Source organism: Mytilus edulis, chromosome 8, assembly GCF_963676685.1.
Source record: "Mytilus edulis chromosome 8, xbMytEdul2.2, whole genome shotgun sequence".
In the NCBI taxonomy this organism is placed as follows: Eukaryota; Metazoa; Mollusca; class Bivalvia; order Mytilida; family Mytilidae; genus Mytilus; species Mytilus edulis.
This window is the reverse complement of record NC_092351.1, coordinates 77,049,477-77,063,981: the sequence shown is the minus strand read 5'-3', so window position 1 is coordinate 77,063,981 and position 14,505 is coordinate 77,049,477. Positions and strand designations below refer to the sequence as shown.

Genomic DNA, 14,505 nt, shown 5'->3' with positions numbered 1-14,505 from the left:
CGTATACCGTGCACCATAAAACAGGGGCGACGGTCAACCCCATCCCCATTAAATCGGAAAAAAATCTTTTTTACCTTAACCGTTACAGGATTATAGTACAAAGTGTCTGCATTGTTAATTTTCATTGTTTATATGTAAACTGTATATCATGTATAATGTTTTAAGCCATTGGCCCATATGGGCGTCAAGTGATTTTCAATAAAGTTATTAAAGTTAAAACATTTCCCCTGGCCTAAAATCCTGCCAAACATCCTTTTCTTCAAAGGATTACTATACCGATGGTCGCATGAGAAGTGACACCTGGTTTAATTGTCCCTCGTTAATATAAAACTTCAACAGTGTAGTGTAGCTTTTAAGTATACATATTAACCTTGCTACTGAAACAATCTTATTGAAATTGCAACACTGGAGAGCGGGTATGCTATCAAATGTTACTTGTAGTCGTCTCAAGTGAGACACATATATTATGATTTATTCAATTATAAAATGTATTTGAGCAATAACAAGTATAACAATCTACCATATATACTTTTGTCATGCGAACTTTGTCTGTAATAAAAAAAAATCTTCAAATCAATCACATTTCATATCCATGCACTGATGACTAATGATAAATTTAAAATTAATTTTAAAATTGAACGATGGATATATTAAAAGATAAAAGTATTTCCTTTTGATTCATGCTTTCCTAAATGAGTTTAGGGAGCTACCATTTGATTTTTATGGGGGGGGGGGGGGGGGGGGGCTAGGATGAAATTTGAAAAAAATAGGCAGGACAGGAGTTTTGAGTAAAAAAAAAAGGCAGGATGAGACACCTTGCAAAAAAAAGAAGGCAGGATGACAATTTAGGTAAAAAAAGTCAGGATAAACTAATAAAAAAAAAGGCAGGACCGAATAGAGTGAAAAATAAAAAGGCAGGACAGAGATTACAACTAAAAAAAATGCAGGACAAAATTTTTCATCCTAGCCCCCCATAAAAATCAAATGGTAGCTCCCTTAACCGCACTGTACTTTATAAACTTGATTGGTAAAATCAAGGAATAGTATATTTAAATATACAATTCCTTGGTAAAATGCATGACTGATTTTGGTCTATTAATCTAATCCTGTTTTTACTGTTGACACATAAAAACATTGGGAAAAACAGTTGTGTTCCAGTTAAATTGCACCGATTGACTTTCATTTTACTTCTTTCGGTTGCTTTTACTTGACCGAGTACCAGAATGTCAGATCACAATGTAGGTAACCTGTCGAAAAATTCCATACTCCAGAGTCAAATGTCGGTGGTATGAAAAAAAGTCTAGGGCAAGGCCTCTGATACATGTTCAACAGCGATCATACAAACCAATCTAAATGCAGCTATTTATTACCACAGACAGCTGATAGCCGTGATTTGAAAACTACCACCTATTGGGTAACACCTCGTGTTTTAAATAGCATATAACAAGATTATTCCATGTCAGTGTTACAGGTGGCAAAAGATCAAAGGCAGTGTAATTAGAATATCATTCCATGTTTATCAGGTACAACATTCTTCACGGTGTTAACATGTATTCTAACATGCAAAGTGAAATGTTTAGGCTTCAAGAGTAACGCCTATGTATATAGTAGTATGAAAAGGTGTGTATTGCAAATTCCTTTCATCATCATTTGGTCTCTGGTGGACAGTGTTTTTTTGTTATGCCATTCATGATCATAACACATCATTCTGCTTATTTTATAAATAATTTTAAATTCCAAAGCTTTAAGTATTTCATTTCAAATTACATGTCTGACTTTGTTCTTAGCCAATTACATCTTTTAAGTGTCCGAAAAAGACCCGAGTTTTTTCCTTTATGAGACATAAAAGTGAATATAACTGAGTCATCATGTTTAAACTTGGTCAAAATAATTTGAAATCTTTGAATGCTACTTTGGATTTTTTGGAGAGTCCTCAATGTGAAGAAAAGGAGTGCAATATATATATATATATATATATATATAAAGCCATACAAGAACTCAAATGGTTAACCATTAATTGGGTCTGTAAACAAATGTGTACCAACTCATCCCGGTTACATACACACATTTTGTTATTTATATTGGGAAACGTGAATGATTTGAATAACGTGATTGTGTATGATTACATGAATTATTTATTCCTACCCGTGATCGATTATTAGACTCTTCCACTGGTGTTATATAACCCTTGTAGAGTAGCGTAATAAATTATATACGACTACATTTTTCGGGTTGGTTTTGTGCGTAAGACAGAGTTAAACATTTGATTAGCAACTCTCGACAATGCTTTCATCAAATACAGAAATATAAGAATCGCGCAACACATTCGAAGAACACGACCGATGAGTGCCGAAATCTAGACGTAAGTTGAGATGTCATATACTCCAAGCTAATTGGTTTGTGTTTCGTCATATCATTTTATATTCAAGAAACCCCATCCAGACCAAAATACTAGTGTACTCTGTGTACAGGAAACACCTCTCACCAGTTTTCACTAACATTTTTCTTTATTGACATATAGAAAACAGCATGAAATTAAAGGTTAATGAGGTTTTAATTAAAAAACGAGTTTCGTTTGAGGTCACATAGATAAAATACTAATTGTATAAATTTTAAGGGATTTACAGACTGTCTTAAGTTACTAGCTTTTAAAAGATATTTTATTTTGGAGCACATTATCAACAGGGGCAAGCAGATTAACTTGTTTCAGTTTTTTTTTCATTTTATAAATACAGCTTAAAGAGAAAAAACTATTAATGAAAAAGTCTGCAAAATATTTAGACGAGGATCTCTTGATTTAAAGACTACTTAAGTTTAGCACAAGATTTTATATTCGAGAGCAAATTATCAACAGGAAAAAATACGCTACAGCTTAACTGGTCAAAAGTTTAGTTTTGAATCAGTTAAGTTAACTTTTCACATGAACAGCGTAAAGAAAAGAGGCGAAGTGTAAAAATGTAAAAGTCATTTAATATTACATCAATTAAAGATTTGATAGATATATATACATGAATTCTGGAGCAAATTATCAACAGGGGAAAACATGTTGCAGCTTAATTAACAAGTTTCAATTTGATATCAGTTAAATTAATGTTTAAACAGCCTTAAGATAAGAAAAGGGGTGTAAAAGTCTTAAAATATTAAAAAAAAACAGAAGACTCTTGTTCAGCTGGAGAAAGTCTAGCGGTGCTTACAATACTTGCTCTCCAATCCTAATTTATACTCTTTTCAGTTTTTTATCACGATGATTTTGTATAAATATAGACGTCTTTTTTGTGTACATGTCTTGTAAAACAATGTGTTAAAACATTTAAAAGCATACATAAAAAGTGAAGGACCAGCTCATGTCTTACACTGGACAAGGACTTGTGCCAAAAACTCTTATTTGAAATTAAATTCCCTCTCAGTAATGAAAGAAGGAATTAAGATTTTGATACCCAAGCTGATTCAGCATTTAACTGTAAGTGCACAATTTACATAATATTTTTCTCTTAGATCTTAACCACATCTTAAGATGTTCCTAATTTTATGGCTATTTTATGTCAAACAACGCATGTTTTAATTGGACATTTTTTAATGAGGTATATCAATGTTATACTTCTGCCAGACTTTTATGTCTGATGCACGTGGTCCTGAGAACCCATTTATACATTTCAAATCAAGATATCTTAATACTATATTTTTTTGTGTGTATAACTGTTTTAAAATTTCGATTTTTTTCCTAAACCAGATTATTCTAAACTGTAATTAAACTACGCACGCTTTACGGCTATAATTCTATAAGATGGTGTACGTCTTTAAATGAGTCCACCAGAGACCTTATGGCGTCAAGTTAAACAATCATATAGGTCGTTGCAAGGTCTCAAACAACAAGCAAAATCCTTACCATATAGTAACGTATTATAAAAGGCCCCGACATGATAAAATGTAAATCAATTCAAACGATATCCCAAATTTATATACAAAACAATAAATGCAAAACAAATATGATATACAACAATCAACGCCATCCAATGAATTAAAAGTAACATCCTGCTGCGTATGGTTATAAAAATGAGGAAAATGGAATACGTAACTGTATAGTATGATTGATTGATTGTTTGTTGCTTTATGTCCAGTGGCAAATATTTAACGCATTTTCAGGACGAGATCAAATTAATCATCAATACAATAGGTATAGGTTCCACAACAGATGGCATCGGAAATGAAGGTTAGGAAAATGTTAACTTTAACTTGAAAACGAGAGTAGTATATTGAATAGGAGCAAAATACGGCCTTGCAACAGGCCACCCCAAAGAGTCATTGAAGAATTCTGTACGAGCGTGGCACTCTTTCAACACGAGGTGTCGGATTCTGACCGGACGTGGCTGCGTACTTGTACATACCGCACAGCCAAACGGACGCCCCACTTTAGTAAGGGTATAACCGCCGGCCGATCGAGAACCAAGAGTAACCGTAATTCTATTCACCAGTCACCCTTGGGGTGCAAGGGTTTGAACTCGAATACAATTGCTTACATTGAATTTGTCGTGTAAATTGTACAGTCGTACTAAATTACAAAAATGGTGTTTCTATGATTTCGCAACTAACCCCTTTTATGACTTTATACGAGGTATATAATTAAAACGGATTTCATTGTACAAGTGTTATTGTATGTCCACTGTAATTAATTTTGTCATATTAACGTTTTGGTTATCGTCTGTTAAAGTCATTAAGTCAAATGGCTATCCTGCTATAAGAGATTAACATAGCATTTTCTCTATGTCACGTAGTATAGTCTCGTCGGTGTGATCCAGATAGGAGTGCTTCAAAAGCCAACCAGGCTCAGCTACTCAGGAGAAATCCGTACTCAAAAGACAGCTCAACACAACAGTAACTATTCAAGCCAGACAACATCAATTTGGAATATTACGAACATTTTGGACTTAACTTTAACTGTGAATTAGTGAAATTAGTGACTTTATTATTTGGAACATTTGAACTTTATTTATTTGTAAATTGTTTCGGCATCATTATTATTATTTGGACCAGTTACTATATAAAATTGTTACAACTTGCTGCTTGCTTTATAGTTTTGCCTGCCATTGCTTAAGTCTTGCGAAAGACTGACCCCCTGTGCCTTGGGCTGTGCATGTTCGATAGTCCCCCTTAAACTCGACGTGCATTGGCTCTTGGTGACAGATTTGGTGGAGGACCCGGGCATATGGATATTTTAAGTGGCCTTCCAACAACCAAAGATAAATATAAACATGTTCTACTCGTAGTTGACAGTACACTTTCATATGATTTATATGTTTTATTTTTGTAAACAAAGAGTTGGAGAAATTTGGAGATTATTTGGGTCAGTTGGAGAATATTTGGAGATTATTTAGGTCAGTTAGAGAATATTTGGAGATGATAGGTATATAAGAGACCTCTGTTTTAGTGTTTAAGGAATTGAAGGTGAGAAAGGAACTATACATTATGAAACGTTAAAAATATTTCATTATTTTGGGCAGTTTTTAGCCGATTTTGGGAGAACTTATAGATTCATAGAAAGTTGTGTTATTACTATTCAACTGTATTTGTATTTTTGATATTTTGTCCGCTCAGACTGTTGCGTGGTTTTGGACACTATGCGTGTGGCGTTTTTCTTTGGTGTGCACAGTATTAGACACTGTTGCTTATTTTGATGCGGAATGTAATGAAACCCATTTGTGATGTGTGAAAGTAATGTGCCAATGAATATATGAACTATGCATTTTGTAAACTGTATGTAATGTAAATAGTGTCCTGGAATGGAATTTTATTAAATAGATTAGTGAATTTACTTGTATATTTCTTTGACAACAAGACTACGGATTATTGGATTATTTGTTTTTGAATTATCCGTTATTTCAATATACCCGGCCTGACCAGAAAGTGTTATGTTACTCGACCGCCATGGCATCAGTATCGATTAAATTAATATATTGCTAGTCTAAGTAGCATTTCTGAGACACTTATCTCAGTCAAAGTTGACAGTTGTTGTCTGAAGTCGGCAGCCTGCAGTTCAGTAGTTGTCGTTGGTTCGCGTCTGTCTTACTCGTCTGTCGTAAATAGTTTTGTTATAATTTAAACCGTTTGTTTTTCAAATTGAAATGCATCAGTTTTTTTCCTGCCGGAGCCTTTCAAAACCGTTTGTTCATTATGGATTTTTCTCATTATTAAAAGCCAAACGGTTGACTAGTCTATTATTTCTTACCTCTACTTTATTTGAAATTTGTTTGCTAGTTGTCTAATTTGAAATCGTACCACATGTCCTTACTTTCATATTTGGTGGATTATGATTCGGACGAACCAAGTATTAATATTCTCATTTAATTTTTATACTCAAAACACGTTACACATGTTTAACCCCACCACATTATGTATGTATGTGCCCGTACCAAGTCACGAGCCTGTAATTCAGTTGTTGTCGTTTTTTTATATGTGTTACATATTTCTTTATCGTTCATTTTTTTTTTATAAATAAGGCCGTTAGTTTTCTCGTTTGAATTGTTTTACATTGTCATTTCGGGGCCTTTCATAGCTGACTATGCGGTATGGGCTTTGCTCATTGTTGAAGGCCGTACGGTGACCTATAGTTGTTAATTTCTGTGTCATTGTGGTCTCTTGTGGAGAGCTGTCTCATTGGCAATCATACCACATGTTCATTTTTATATACACAGTTATACCAAATCTCGACGCACATTTGATGCAATATTTATTGTTTATTCTACTTTGTAAATTATCTAAACGCTTTATGATATGTACATTTCTTTAATTGATCAGTCAGTACGATAATTGAAAATACTTCAACTATTTAATCATACTGTCAAAATGATTACATAATAAGAAATTGCCAAGTCAGCATATCCTTTGAGAAAGGTACATACTGGAAATGTCTGTTACAGCTAACCGTAAAACCTGGTTAAACCGCATGCCTTTTTTGTTTTCTATTTATGCAGCTGTGTCACGTCTGTTAAATAACATAGGATTGTTTAAGTTCCAACCATCTTTGTGGTCTCGCGTTAGCCTGGACAACCTAAGTGCGGAAGATAATCATTCAAAAGATATAGTATAATTAGTATACATATGAAGAACAGGGCATTTATGAGTAACTGTAATTAATTAGACTAGTGGACTCCTGTATTTTGAACCCCCCTTTTTTGTCGATCAATGCATCTGGCTGGAATTAACGTCCCTACCCCTACATCTCGATATACAATTGAATGGATCATCCGGTAAAACGGTCAACATTAAGTTTAAATCAGATTGTCCTTAGAATGAGTCAGGCAGTATTTACGTTTACCCTCTCATATTCTGTCATAATGTATGAGCAGTCAATCCTTTAAGTTGGATATAAAAATATGGTCACCAGGAACCCCTCACTCCGACGATAGACACATGCTTGAAAATAATGTCTGTCTGGCTGTAAGCTTTATTTAAATACGAAACCACGTCAGGCTGAACACATTACGTTAATTTAATCTGGTGCATAAAGTAGAGAGAGTATGGCCATTTCAAGATGAAGACACCTTGTGCGACGGCATACTGTAAAACATGGTATGGTACGATGGTATGGTATGTGGTATATTATGATGGTATGGTACGAATACCATCATACCATGGTATACATGAATGGTACCATGGTATGGTATGATGGTATGGTACAAATTACTATACCATGGTACAAATTATTATGCTATGGTATGAAGCATGGTATGGTTTTTCAAAAGAGGAAATTTTGAAAAGTTAATAAACCTATTCTTAAACAGGATTTTATTAAATATCTGTTTTCTTTCTTTCTTTTTTGACCTTTTCCAAAACAAACTTTTTTTTCAATGAGAAACAGGAACAAGAATTTTGGTTGAAAAACAATGTAAACAAAATATTCATTGGTTCAATTTTAAAATCTATGATCATTTCAAAAAACATTATCAATGCTAATGAGCATATATATGTATAATTATGCTTGGGTGGGTTTGGATGACTTTTAAATAAAACAGGGATTTAGCTGGTTGAGGAGAAGCCACTCCTGTTAACTTTGGGATAAACTATAGATAGGAGACAGTAATTAACTACATTGGTTAGAGGTATAGGGCGAGGGTTGAGATCTCACAAAACATGCTTAACACTGCCACATTTGTTGCACCTGTACCAAGTCTGGAACCTGTTCTCTAGTCTTGTTTTTTTTTTAAATTTTGGTTCATTTATATGTTTTGGAGTGTATTGTCACGTTTATTTTATATGAACTAGTACACATTTTTGTTCAGAAAACGGCCATATAACTTCTAACCCCACCCCCTTTTTGAAGTTAAATTATTGCTCCCTTAGGAGCCAGCTTCAGCCCGCCTCCTGGTGCAAGATTTTTTCACTGTGTAAGCGACTTTTTTTGTTTACCTTGGACTGTTTTCTACTCTCTGGTTGGGTTGTTTCTTTGACACATTCCTCATTTCCATTCTAAATTTTATGAAGGATTTACTATACTCAAAGACAGTTACATATATGCTGTTTATGTCACTCCTTTGAGCAAGCACCGTAAAGAATGAAATGGACAGCAAATTTAATGTGATTAGCGTGAATCTTAAAATTATTGTAAACTACATTTACATGTAAGATCAGTTCTCAGGGACAAATTATGTCCATAAACACTTTAAGTGTCTAGTAACAAATTACAGGAATCCCATTTTCATATAAACAGTAAACAACATTTCAAATTTTAACAGAACAGATGACAGCCAGTGAGTTGAAAACAGTTAACAGTTTAATTTTGTCTCAAATAACAGTTAAAAACACAGAGGCAAAAACAGGTTAACACAAAAAGGTATTGCCCCCCCCCCCCCCCCTCTTATAGGTCATTATGTTGATCATTTTCTTATACTTATAGTTCAAAATCAGTCTACATATATAAAGGATACTACATCGTTCATTAATATCATTGAGAAATTAGAACCTATGGCAAACAGTCTTTTGGTTTCGTATAATATAACACAGATATTTACTAATCTTCCTCAAACGTCCTGTAAACGAGCCCATGACAGTTTTGACAAATCAAGATCTGTCATCAACATTTGTTGAGAATTTTTTTTAGAAAACATAGCATTTGAATTCGATGGAAAAATTTATAAACAAATAATAGTTGCGGCAATTGGTGCAGTCCCTTCACGGGAAATCTGTGATATACTTAATCATGTTAATATATTCAAAATAATGAATCAAATACTTTAATTCTGCATTACATAATATTCTATCATGGCAGATATAGGGACAATATGTGATCATATGTATTCATAATATTCGATGGAACATCAGATGAAATAATAGATTTTTTTCGTCTAGCAAATTATTATAACCCTTTATTAAAGCTAAAAGGAAAAACATCGTTCTTAAATGTTGATGTAATTAAAGGTCAAATATTTACAACACATGGCAATTATAATTGACCTTGAAATACATTTTAAAGAAACCTATTCCTATCTCTATCTGCACAGAAATAGCTGTCACTCTCAGCATGTATTAAAAAAATGAAATAAAATTGTTTAATAAAATCTCACATAATAAAAAAAAGACTCATTCCTTGGTTGATATTGTGCATTAACTTCTATAATGCACATTGTTTTTACATATAAATGAAGAAAACAATATACACTCTACAACATGTGGTGTCTATCAACTAACATAGTATTATATTAGTGACAGTTTTAATTAAAGTATGGTGTTTTCTAATCCACACAGGAGATGCATTCACCTTTTATTCACATTTTTAATTGAATTTCTTGGCCATAGCTAGATGTAGACAGAATATGCAACTGTTTAAAGTGTCATATTTCAAAACAATATAAGTTGACCATTGACAGAAGGTTATGCAATAAAACTTTAACTACATTATCTAGATTATCATCAAAAGATATGCAGTACTTCCCAAAATTTCAAAGAATAATTGACAGCCATTTATAATGTGCCAGAACAGGACATTATATCTATCTTATCTTGTTATCTGAGATGTTTAAATTGAGTTTTCTCTTGTTTTCTGTTCACAGCTTTATACATGTGAGTGATAGTCTATCTGGTTTGTCTACATCTATTTCGTAAAATATTATTTTAATAAATAAAACATATATATAATGTAAACAAATTAAAACAAAATCATAGTTCATATTACCTAAATTAATTTTTCAAAATTTCCTACTTCAAAAAACCATACCATGCTTCATTCTATCAAGTTATACCATGGTATAATAATTTATACCATGGTATAGGAATTCGTACCATGGTATAGGAATTTGTACCATACCATCATACCATACCATGGTACCATTCATGCATACCATGGTATGATGGTATTCGTACCATACCATCATACCATAACACATACCATACCATCATACCATACCATGTTTTACAGTATGCCTTGTGCGACATATAGCTCTTTGTTGGTTATAGATAGTCTGCAGCAAGGCAAAATTTCGAAATATACATCCCTCATCTGTTTTTATAGGTCCAGTCTGAAATTTCGCCTTTTAGCCAGGTTGTCCCACATTGCTGAATATACGAATTTTGATTTTTAGATTTTTCTCATTGAACATATATAAATGAAATATTGGCCGCTGAACGTTAAGCCAACAATAAATGCGCACACCATATGATTGCATGTCAATTTGCCGGTGCAGTCCAAGCATTTGTCCTTTACATCACAACGGTTATCTTGGTCCAAATACTCGCGCGTCTGGCGTATATATAAAATTAGTCCTGGTATCTATGATGAGTTTATTTACAACTACTGGGTCGATGCCACTGCTGGTGGAGATTTATTTCCCCGAGGGTATCACAAGCCCAGTAGTCAGCACTTTTTGTGCTGACATGAATAATCATTGATATTGTTATATTTATAAATTAACTGTTTACAAAATTTTGAATTTTTTGAAACACTAAGGCTTTTCTACCTCAGACATAGATTACCTTAGCTGTATTTGGCAACACTTTTTGGAATTTTGGATCTCTATGCTCTTCAACTTCGTATTTTATTTGGCTATTTTTTTTAAAACTTTTTTGGATTCGAGCGTCACTGATGAGTCTTTTGTAGACGAAACGCGCGTCTGGCGTATATATAAAATTTAGTTCTGGTATCTATGATGAGTTTATTGTACAGTGGTGTAGAACATTTTGTAATGTCATGATAGTTAGGTATATATAAATTACATGTTTGTTTGCTTGACCAGTACACATTTTCTATAAAAAAAACTATTTGGAAAAGCATATTCATCAACGCAAAACATCGTACTTCCATATGACCAGTACACCCTGCTAATGAATGTATAGCAATGTCGCTTTTTTTATATAAATATTAAGTCCCCATTTCACTTTCGGGGAAATGTCAACAAAAATTAACAAGAGCGATTTTTTTTTCAACATGGTGAAATAATATTCTCAAAACTTGAGCACTCATATTCAAAAAGCAAGAAATCGATTCTTAGCAAACGGCATCGAAATAGTTTTTTTTTAGACAAATGGATTTTACTGTTAATTTGTTTTTTGTTTCCGAAACTGCTTTTAAATTACACCATTTTTTGGCAATTTTTTATTTACCCCGAAAGGAAAAACCTAGATATGATGCCAACATGAATTGCATCCAAATCCAATACTTTCAAAGCTAAAAATATTATCCCCCTCGAGATATTTACATTTAGCGAACAATTTCTTGAATGGGGAAAACATATTCCCCGCCTTGTTCTTTATTAAATGTTAGGATCCTTATTCAACATACCTGGTAAATTTTTCGTCAGAATGTCCACTTTAGAATAAAAAAACAACTAAATTCACTATTTCCCAATTGTTTTCGTTTTAAATTAATCCAATTGAAAAAAATCCTCAAAATCCACTTGTTTTTTTATTTGTCCACGTGCACAACATTTTCATTCATAAGTATCTGCAATATCTATTAACTATGTAACTTCGAATGCCTTCTGTGTAACTCTCAAATACTTTTATTTCAGTGATATATATGTTTTTTTACTACACTGCGCGAGTCATTTAAAACACAGTGCGATATGATACGGGACGAAGGCCATTCACAAATGTATTCTTTGTTTCGCATGCGTTTTGTTACCAATATACTGCAAATAAAAGTCAAATAAAATATTTTATTACATCATTAAGAAGGAAATGTGGTAGTTACAAAAACAATTATGATTAAAATTATTGTAAAAGTTCATACAAAGGCCGTCATTTTGTTTGTGTTGATATAATTTTCTTATTTATTATAAATCCTTTATCCATAATGATGGCAATAAACAAACATATTTTGGATGTTATCAATATAGAAAGGCTGCATTTTTTTCATTATTACATATTTTCAAATGATTCCAGGTAACCTAGATACGATGAAAGAATGAACCTAAAAAGCAAAGACTTAAGTTTAGTCTGCACACAACCGAAATACATATGATCATAGAAAGGGGTCAAGTTTCTCAAGCCAAGGATTTGTCACCTTTTTGTACCTTTCTGTCACTCATACATTTTATTATGGATCGGCATGCTGCATGAATAACGAAACCGAAATCTTAGATTACAAAAACTGTTCCAACTCTACTTTTAAATTTTATTACACGTATTATTTCGCAATAAAAAAAAAAAAAACACAACAAAGCACACAAAGTAAGTATTAAAAACACAAACAAATAAATGGACAATCTTTAATCCATAAAAACATTAAAAAGAACTAAAAAAAAAAAACAACAAAAAAAACCCAACCTAATTTAAGTTTTGTCTTAAAAATTCTAAATTAGAAAGAAAAACATGTCCGACTATCTTTAGAGACTGTATATCGCTTTGTGTTACTTTTTCATATACAACTATATAAGAAGATGTGGTATGAGTGCCAATGAGACAACTCTCCATCCAAGTCACAATTTGTAAAAGAAAAACCATTTTGGGTCAAAAAGTACGGTCTTCAACACGTAGTCTAGGCTCACACCGAACAACAAGCTATGAAGGGCTCCACAAATGACTAGTGTAAAACATGCATTCAAACGGGAACGACGTACTTTCAATCATTTGTATATTCCAGATAAAAGAAAATATTGATGTGTTTTAATGGCCTATCTTAAGGTTAAATGATCTGTTTTTACAATTACCGTACGAAGTTTTCTCTAATATCCATCTCATACTGGGTCAAATTACTTCTACTCAACTTTAAAATAAATAACAATTCTTTTGACTTCTGCACTTGACATAGAAAGGTAAACAGCCAATAGATCATTATCTTAAAGACGTTTTAATTGTAAAGCGTGAATGAAGCTATTTAAAGCAGCTTTATCAAAAGGATTATTTATGTATGAAACATAATACATGCATGTTTGTATAAGATATCATTTAACCCCGATGGGGTTACCTTTTAATTTAAACAATAGTATAATTGTTACTGCAAAATTGTAGCTTTCAATGGTTCAGAAAAAGGGGAATAGTTTAGAATAGGATAGAAATGAAATAAGGTGATTTGGTTTAGAAACCGGCATGTCTTTATGTGTTGTAATGATACACTACTGTCTCAGATTAGGGTGAAGGTTGGCGCATATTAAAAAGTTTAGAATCGCTACATTTTTATAAAACTGTCCTATGTTAGAAGCCTGTTGGTCAGTTATTGTGGTTTGTTGGTGTGGTTCATGAGTTTCTCTTTTCTCGTTTTCTTACATTGATTAGACCGTTGGTGTTCCTATTTGAATTGCTTTACACTAATCGTTTAAGGGTCCTTTAATGATAGCTTGTTGTTCGGTGTGAGCAAGTTCTCTTTGGTAAAGATTACCTATAACTCTTTATTTGGATTGAGAATTGTCTCATTGGCACTACCACACCATATTATAAGTCTTTACAATAGACAGGCGTCAATAGTGTTTAACGCTGTAACTTGTCTCATATCTAGGAATACCTATAATTCTATGCAGACCCTATGTACACAGTGAAGCAAATTTGAAGCTTATAAGGCATGTGTAATACATAAATTTTCATGTTGCTCTAATCTTGTACAAACTCAATGAATTCGGTCCTTAAGTTTCTTGCTAACAAGTCGTGAACGAGAAAACGTGAAAGACTGGGAATAGCTTTGTGATGCCTTTAAATCCTCATCCATATAAAAATCAAATAATAAAGGAAAGATATTCTTTCATAGCTATTGAATTCAACATTCTATGTACATGTAACCTTCATGACCCTGTAGTTTATATTTGTAGATAAAAGACTATTTTTTTCAATTTGGACATATCTTATTTTTTTCATGTTTTTCATTTTCCCTTGGTATATGGTCTTATTTTCTTGACGTTTTATTACAATTTAAGTTCAAGATATAAAGAATAAGAGCGCGTGAATGTATTCATGTCCTTATTTTTTTTTTATGACATTCATTTTTAAAATTTCAAGATTTTTTCGAAAAGGAAACAAGATAATATTCAGGTTAAAATCAAAGGGTTCGATTCACTCGTATGATTTCAATACTTCTTGTCAACACAT

General features: G+C 32.7%; 1 protein-coding gene across 1 annotated transcript in view; it reads right to left on the bottom strand.

Moving 5' to 3' along the window:
- Window positions 1-12,018, bottom strand: part of LOC139486317 (transforming growth factor-beta-induced protein ig-h3-like) — a 39,573-nt gene extending 27,555 nt beyond the window's left edge. Inside the window, exon 1 of the mRNA XM_071271172.1 lies at window positions 11,768-12,018. The gene's annotated coding sequence lies outside the window, so the exon portion shown is untranslated. The remainder of the gene's footprint in view (window positions 1-11,767) is intronic.
- Between the last annotated feature and the right edge of the window lie 2,487 nt (window positions 12,019-14,505).